Genomic DNA, 7965 nt, shown 5'->3' on the forward strand with positions numbered 1-7965 from the left:
ACTACTTTATACTACTTTAACAAAAAAATAACTAATTTATTTAATAATTTAAAATTGATTTAATGTAGAAATATTTTTACACATTTTTAATAAATACAGTGTTCTTTAAAATATATACTCTTTTAATATATAAATAACTAATATATAAATAACTAAATATATATACACACACACGGTAAATTTCATATACATTATATATTTTTTATTAACTGTATACACTGTTGGATACTTTTTTATCTAATACAAAGATAACATTTCATATTATTTCATATTTAATTTTTACATTAAGTAAATGTGTTTTTATTGAAATATTTTTATTTGATATTTTATTTAATAATTTAATACATGAATATTTATTACATTTAATTCTTATATATTAAAAATACAAGATATTTATATTATTTATATTTTACACATTTATGTATTTTTTAAATATTAAATATAATACAAATATGAAATATATTTTTCTGTATACTACTTTAACACAAAAACAACTCATTTATTTAATAATTTAAAACTGATTTAAATGTATACATTTTTTTCATTTTACACATTTTTAAATTATTAATATATTTTTCTTTCAAATATATACTTTTATTATATAAATAACTGATATATTATATTAATATACATACAGTATATTTCACATACATTATATTTTTTTCTTCACTCTATACACTTTGTTGGCTATTTTTTATCTAACACAAAGACATTCATTTTTAAACATTTTGTCACTGTAACTGTCAAATTAGCTTTCTTTAACATGCACATGAATCTAATTATATCCAGTCTCACTTATGAATATTGTTGGACTGGACATTAATGATATAAACTCCACTCAATATTATCACATTTTTTTAAATTTAGCATTTTAATAAAACGTGCAACCTTAAGGCCTTGTCCTTGGGAGGAAGTGTGAGAAATAGCTCATTATAATGCCAGAAAGCCAAAGTACGCTGTGATATATAGTGAAAATATGTTTCTTTTGGTTGCCTGTGCCACTGCAGATTAAATGAGATTAAATGATGAAGTATTAAAGCTCCTGTTTACTGAGAATTAATGCGAAAGAGGTCAGAGATACACTGCGACAAGGCAGCAAAATTTATTACCCGACAAATGGACAAGATCACCTTCATGGCACCGTGCACATTACTATGACATGCGAAAGCGTTACCTGCTCATGGGTGACAACAGCAGAAGGAATTCTCTCAGGGAGGTACGAAAAACAAGATCGTATTAAGTCAATATGCAAACGCGTTCGACAAACACGGGCAGATGTAGTTTTGCTGATTTCTTCATGTTGGTTTTTCATATGAATTCATATTGATTTCTTCTTTGTGCTCCTACAAGCTGTGCATCGTTCTCAAGGCCTTTAGGTCCAAAAGAAACTTTGTGCGGTTCAGAGTCACGCCGAGGGCCAGACATAATGACCTATTCATGTTTGCCGGCTATTTGCTCAGTAACTGGGCACAATTGGTGGGCGGATGAAATAATTCAGGAGGAGAAAGAATATTGTAGGGCATTTGTCTGGTGTATTAATTAATCATTTGTTCTCAGCTGTGACTGCAGCGAGGGAGATTCAGTGGAAGCGTTTCTCATCTCTGTGGGAGTCTGATTGCGGCTCATCGCTGAATAGATTCACTTATTGAGTAGATTTGGCTTGAATTTGTCGGGCTGATTGAGTGCCGTGTGACTTTCTGTTATAATCGTGGCGTGAGTTTCATACGGCTCCGCAGCCTCCTTTAGTCGGACCACAAAAGCACTGTAATGCCTGTAAAATAAGTCCAATGTCACACATGGCTTATCTTTAATGGCATGTATAAAGCTGGAGGGGTAACCATCCACATCATTGAAAAGGTCACTCTTATGGGAAGGGCTGTGCACCACACACAGGCTAATGAAACCGCTAATATTGTGGATGGGTGTAGATTTCATCATTTCATGGGTTATGGGCAGAGAAGCACTGCTGGAAAGCTTTTATTGTGACAAACATTTGATATCAAATTCAGTAACACACCTACATTATCTAAATCAGACTGTTACAGCATCTCTTAAAGGGACAGTTCACCCAAAAATGAAAAGTACCCCATGATTTACTTATCCTAGGTGTATATGACTTTCTTCTTTCAGATGAATACAATCAAAGTAATATTAAAAAATGTCCTGGCTCTTCCAAGCTTTATAATGCCAATGAATGGGTGCTGAGATTTTGACGTCCAATAAAGTGCATTCATCCATCATAAAAAGTACTCCACACGGTTATGGGAGGTTAATAAATGCCTTCCAAAGTGAATCGATGCGTTTGTGTAAGAAAAATATCCATGTTTAAAACTTTATAACCCGTAATCTCTAGCTTCTGCTAACTGTTGTACACTCATACATGAGAAAGTAATGTTGCAGCAGATGATGTAGCCGAATACAGTGAAGAACGCTTAAGCGCAGAGAAGAGAATTAGCGAATTACAAGGATTTGTAAAGAAAAATGGAGGATTTCAATATAAGACAATAGGAGACTGATTTTCCTTTTCTGTAAACAAAACTTGGTTGTCGAGAGTTTACACTACGCTATCAGATCCTATGTTATCCACTGGAAAGCAGCTCTCTTATGAACGCATGAACAGTTAGCAGAAGCTAGAGATTATGACTTATAAAGTTTTAAATACGGATGTTTTTCTTATACAAACACATCGCTTCACTTCAGAAGGCCTTTATTAACCCATAGAGCCATGTGGAGCACTTTTTATGATGGATGGATGCACTTTATTGGACTTCTAAAAAACAGCCATTCACTGCCATTATAAAGCTTGGAAAAGCCAGAACATTTTTTAATATAACTCTGATTGTATTTGTCTGAAAGAAGAAAGTCATAAACACCTAGGATGGGTTTAAGGAGAGTAAATCATAGGGTAATTTTCATTTTATTGGGTCAACTATCGCTTTAAAGAAAAGGTTTTTCTGTTATTGTTTTTGTTTTTAACAGGGCGGCACAGTGTTGTTTTGGACCCCATTCACCTCCACTGCATAGATAAAAAAATGTTAAAACATTGTTAAATTCATCTTTTGTGTTCCACAGAAGAACGTCAAACTGGTTTGGAACAGCGTGAGGGTGAGTAAATGACATTTTCATTGAGATGAGATGATAAGATTTTCATTTTGGGGTGAACTATCCCTTTAAGAAGTGATTGCAAAATAATGATGATGCACTTCATATAATAATATGGCAACAGTGCTTTAATCATCATAAGAACAGACGTTTCGACAAGCAAGTTGCATTAGACGCCCACAATACACTCAAACGGCGAGGATCATTTGAGCGTACGCGTTGCAGTCTGCCTCCTACCGCCTGTGTCTTTAAGAGCCGCCTTTTCCTTTTTTGTATTTTGGGCATGTGATTGTTACTAAATATTTACTGCACTCAACACCCCCCTAAAGAGTTTAAACTCAGAGAGTGAAATCACACCAATTTCCGACGCGAGAGGGGCTATTTTCTGCCTTTGAAGCGTTTTCCAGCCCCTGACTATGCACCATCCTGTTGAGACGTGCCCAAAAATACACTTCTGCCAGCGTCCTGGCAGCACTGTAGCATATGCGACGCGGCTGGCCTGCAGTGCCCCCCTGCAGAGCTGCCTGCGCTCACATCATTGTCTTAAATACGAAACTGGCACACTCGACGGGCAGTCACCACATAATACCCCCTCTATCCTCTCCGCCAACACAAACACACATTTATATCTGAGGGACAGGATAAAAACACAGAGAGCGGCGTGTTTTCTGCCACGGTGCGTGAGAGGAGCGGCGTGGAACACTTTTACTCCCACACAAAGGTCACAGACTGATTCAGTGTCCTCTGTTTGGATAGTTATCTCAGCAGGGATTAAGGGAAATGGTCTGTCTGATTGGATCTTGAGCTGAAGCTAATACTGCTCTCGCTCGCTGTTTGCGATATTGAGGAAGATTATAACCTGTGAGGGTGTCAAACAGCACAAAGTACAATGCATACTTCACCCCATTATTTAATGCAGCGTTCGGAAGGTATATTTGTGTAAATGGGAATAGAAGAGCCATTCTAAATGATATACCTGCAAACTTTTCTTTCTTTGCATTTTGTGAGCTTTAACCAGCGTCTAATGAAGGCAAAATTATGCCTACGCAAATATGATAAACAAGCACTTATAGAGCTCTATCTCTACTGTGGCTCTGCCCCAAACGGCACCTTTGCTGTACTCCTCAGAATTCACAATTTGCGGACAAATGTGTGCAAAATTCTGTAACGTACAATGACAAATGGACACCCTATGAAATTTTGCAAATCCTACAGGATTCCTCTGATACTAGGCCAAAATCTGCTATCAGATTTTACCTCCAATGAAATTCTGCCCATGTCAGAAGTTTTGAGGCACAGTCCTGCAGTGTCGCTTCTCTTATTGACTGTCAATCAAGCACCACACTGTAAAAACAGAGCACAATTTACTATATAAATGAATAGTTGTTCACCCAAAAATTACAATTCTGTCATTAATTACTCACCCTCATGTCGTTCCAAACCCATAAGACCTTCATTCATCTTCAGAACACAAGTTAAGACATTTTTGATGAAATCCGAGAGCTTTCTGACCCTGCATAGGAGATAGCAACGCAACTATCAAGTTCAAGGACCTGAAAGGTAGTAAAGACATTGTTAAAATAGTCCATGTGACATCAGTGATTCAACCGTAGTGTTATGAAGCTATGAAAATACTTTTTATGCACAAAGAAAACAAAAATAACAACTGCATTTAACAATTTCTCCTCCTCCGTGTTCACAAGAGTACCATGACAAAAAGACAATCGTAAAGGACTATTATACGGTTGAGGTCAAAAGTTTGAACCCTTTCCAACAATGACTGTATGATTTTGAGATCCATCTTTTCACACTGAGGACAACTGAGGGACTCATATGCAACTATTACAGAAGGTTTAAACTCTCACTGATGCGCCAGAAGGTAAAAAGATTTATTAAGATCCAGGGGGTGAAAACTTTTGAATAGAATGGTGATGTGTCTTATTTTGCCTAAATATCATATTTTTTCATTTAGTACTGCCCTTCAGAGGCTACAGAAGATACTCACATGTTTCCCAAAAAAGGTAAAACTTACCCTGATCTTCAAATTCAAAAAGTTTTCACCCCCCGGCTCTAAATGCATTGTGTTTCCTTCTGAAGCATTTAAGCAACTGAGTCCCTCAGTTGTCCACAGCATGAAAAGATGGATCTCAAAATCATACAGTTGTTGCATGGTTCAAATACACAAAAATGCTGGAAAACCTACCTGAAGGACTTTTCTGAAGAACAACAGACAGTTTAACTGTTCAGGACAAACAAGGCTCATGAACAACTATCACTAGACAAAAAAAAACACAACTTTATTATAGGTAATAGCACAGTATTAAGACTCAAGTGTATGTAAACTTTTGAACAGGGTCATTTTTATAAATTATTATTTTCTCTTGTGGACTATATTTAAACATCTTTTATGTGAAATATCTTACTCAGGTCAGTACTAAATAACTATAACATGCATTTTGTATGGTCGCTCTTATGTTGGTAAAATAATTTACATTTTAAATGACTCTGAAAGTTGAATGCAAACTTTTGACCTCAACTGTAAATTGCACCATGCACCTGGCTTTTACTTTATATATAAAATTTTTTTTTAAAAAAAAGGCTCCTTGAATAGCTTCAATGTAGTGAGCTACTTTTTGTTAGTAGCTTGTATTATAGCTAAAACTACTTTTTAAAATGATAGCTTGACTATTTTAGGTGTAGACTGTAGCCTGGCAAGCTCCAATCTCAAAGTAACTTCCCCAACACTGTTACAGACTCTCTTTCCCTACCAGTCAGTATCTTGTCAGTCATTCTGTTAGGCAGTATATATCAGCATATCAGATCGCAGTGTAGATCAACAGGGGCTCACTGTAAAAAAAAAAAAGTGTCAGATGACTCACAATCCCCCTGCAGCACTTGGTTTCTCTGCTGATGCCTCTCTATCACCTGATTTTATGATTCACACTCAGCAGAGATGCAGGCTTCCAATTACACACATGCGGCACTTCTAAGTGAAGCATACTTACTGAGACACTGCATCAAAATGTAATTTTTGTTACTTACAAAATCAACAATGCCCCATAAATGAATTTTTTGGGGAAAAAAATACACTGCATAATAATGGAGCACAGACGCATCCTTTATGGCTGAAACGGCTCCTACTCTACAGAGATTTGTTACACTAGAATAATAAGAGCAAGAAGAATGGAACGTCTGTCTGATCTTACGATGTAATACATTATTTTCCACTTTTTCGCCAGGGCCGCAGGATGCACGCAGGAACTAGAGAAGGGGAGGCATGGGGAGGATGGTCTTAAAATAAGTTATGAAAGTCTAATTCAAGGAGCCTCCCCCTCCACGTCAGGCTAATCTGCGACTCCTGCACGAGGCGAGGGGAGCGTGGAGGTGCATTGTTCAGATGAAGATTGACAAGTGCAAGCCAAGAGAAAAGATCAAAGACCTCGACTGATGAGGCACACGCAGGCTTTGTGTTTTTGTCTAGACAAGGAAACTGTTGCCTAAGCATGTTGTAAGCAAGGGCATCAAGATTAAAACATTACGCCATAGTTCATGAGGTGAAGTACTGCAGTCACAAGGTGAACTTGATGTCATTTCACTAAACAAATAATTTATTTAAATGATTTCACTTTTTTTTCTTGTATTGTCAAATAAAACAATAGCACACTGTATGAATCAGCACTTAAGGTTTGAAAACACTAATGCCATCGATTTTACTTGCATATTATGCACTTGAATGACTACAGAATGTACAGTACTTCATGAATACTTCAGAAGTACATACTCTAAAAGTGCACTCATTCAGACACAAAGAGTAAATGACGTTTCTGATCTCACTTTTTTGTACATTTTCTCATGGCTGTGCAGTGGACACATATTGTAGCAGCTGATGCATAATATAGAAGTGATTTAAAAGATCAAATAAATTAATAACAAAAAAATCTATCTATACACTACCAGTCAAAAGTTTCTGAGCAGTAAGATTTTTAACTTCTTTAATATTTTTTAAAAGAAGTCTCTTTTGCTCACCAAGCCTGCATTTATTTGATCCAAAGTACAGCAAAAACAGGAATATTTTGAAATATTTTTACTAGTTAAAACAACCATTTTCTGTTTTAAAATGTAATTTATTTCTGTGATTTTGAAGCTGAATTTTTAGCATTATTACTCCAGTCACATGATCCTTCAGAAATCATTCTAATATTCTGATTTGCTGCTCAGGTTGCTTTGATTATTAGAAACTTCAGAAGAAATAGAAATCTTTTGTAATATTATAAGTGTTTTTATCATCACTTTTGATCAATTTAAAGCATCCTTGCTTAATAAAAGTATTCATGTATATCATTTCTTTTTCAAAAAAAACTCCAAGCTTTTGAATGGTATAGTGTACTATGTTACAAAAGCTTTTCATTTCAGATAAATGCTGATCTTTGGGTCTTTCTATTCCTCAAAGAATCCTGAAAAAATACTCAACTGTTTTAAATATTGATAATAATAATAAAAAAATGCTTCTTGAACAGCAAATCAGCATATTATAATGATTTCTGAAGGATCATATAACACTGAAAACTGGAGTAATGATGCTGAAAATGTAGCTTTGACCACAGGAATAAATTACACTTTAAAATATATTCAAATAAAAAACAGTTATTTTAAATAGTAAAAATATTTTACAATATTACTAATTTTTCTGTATTTTTTGCTTGGTGTGGAGAAGAGAATTCTTAAAAAAAAAAAAAAATTTACTGTTCAAAAAATTCTGACCGGTAGTGTATATATACAGTCTTCAGTGACATATGATCCTTAATAAGTTATTATTTTATTAAATGGTACTGTATCAGTTTCCACAAAAAATATTAAGCAGCA

At 35.1% G+C, this 7965-nt stretch overlaps 1 long non-coding RNA gene across 1 annotated transcript; it reads right to left on the reverse strand.

The window, feature by feature from the left end:
* Window positions 1-657: 657 nt before the first annotated feature.
* LOC127178616 (uncharacterized) lies at window positions 658-6179 on the reverse strand. The gene is made up of 4 exons (XR_007829416.1): window positions 5306-6179; window positions 4527-4615; window positions 4360-4446; window positions 658-1771 (listed from the first exon to the last, which is right to left on the reverse strand). It is a non-coding gene; the product is annotated as an uncharacterized LOC127178616 (long non-coding RNA).
* Window positions 6180-7965: the final 1786 nt, after the last annotated feature.

Source organism: Labeo rohita, chromosome 16, assembly GCF_022985175.1.
Source record: "Labeo rohita strain BAU-BD-2019 chromosome 16, IGBB_LRoh.1.0, whole genome shotgun sequence".
In the NCBI taxonomy this organism is placed as follows: Eukaryota; Metazoa; Chordata; class Actinopteri; order Cypriniformes; family Cyprinidae; genus Labeo; species Labeo rohita.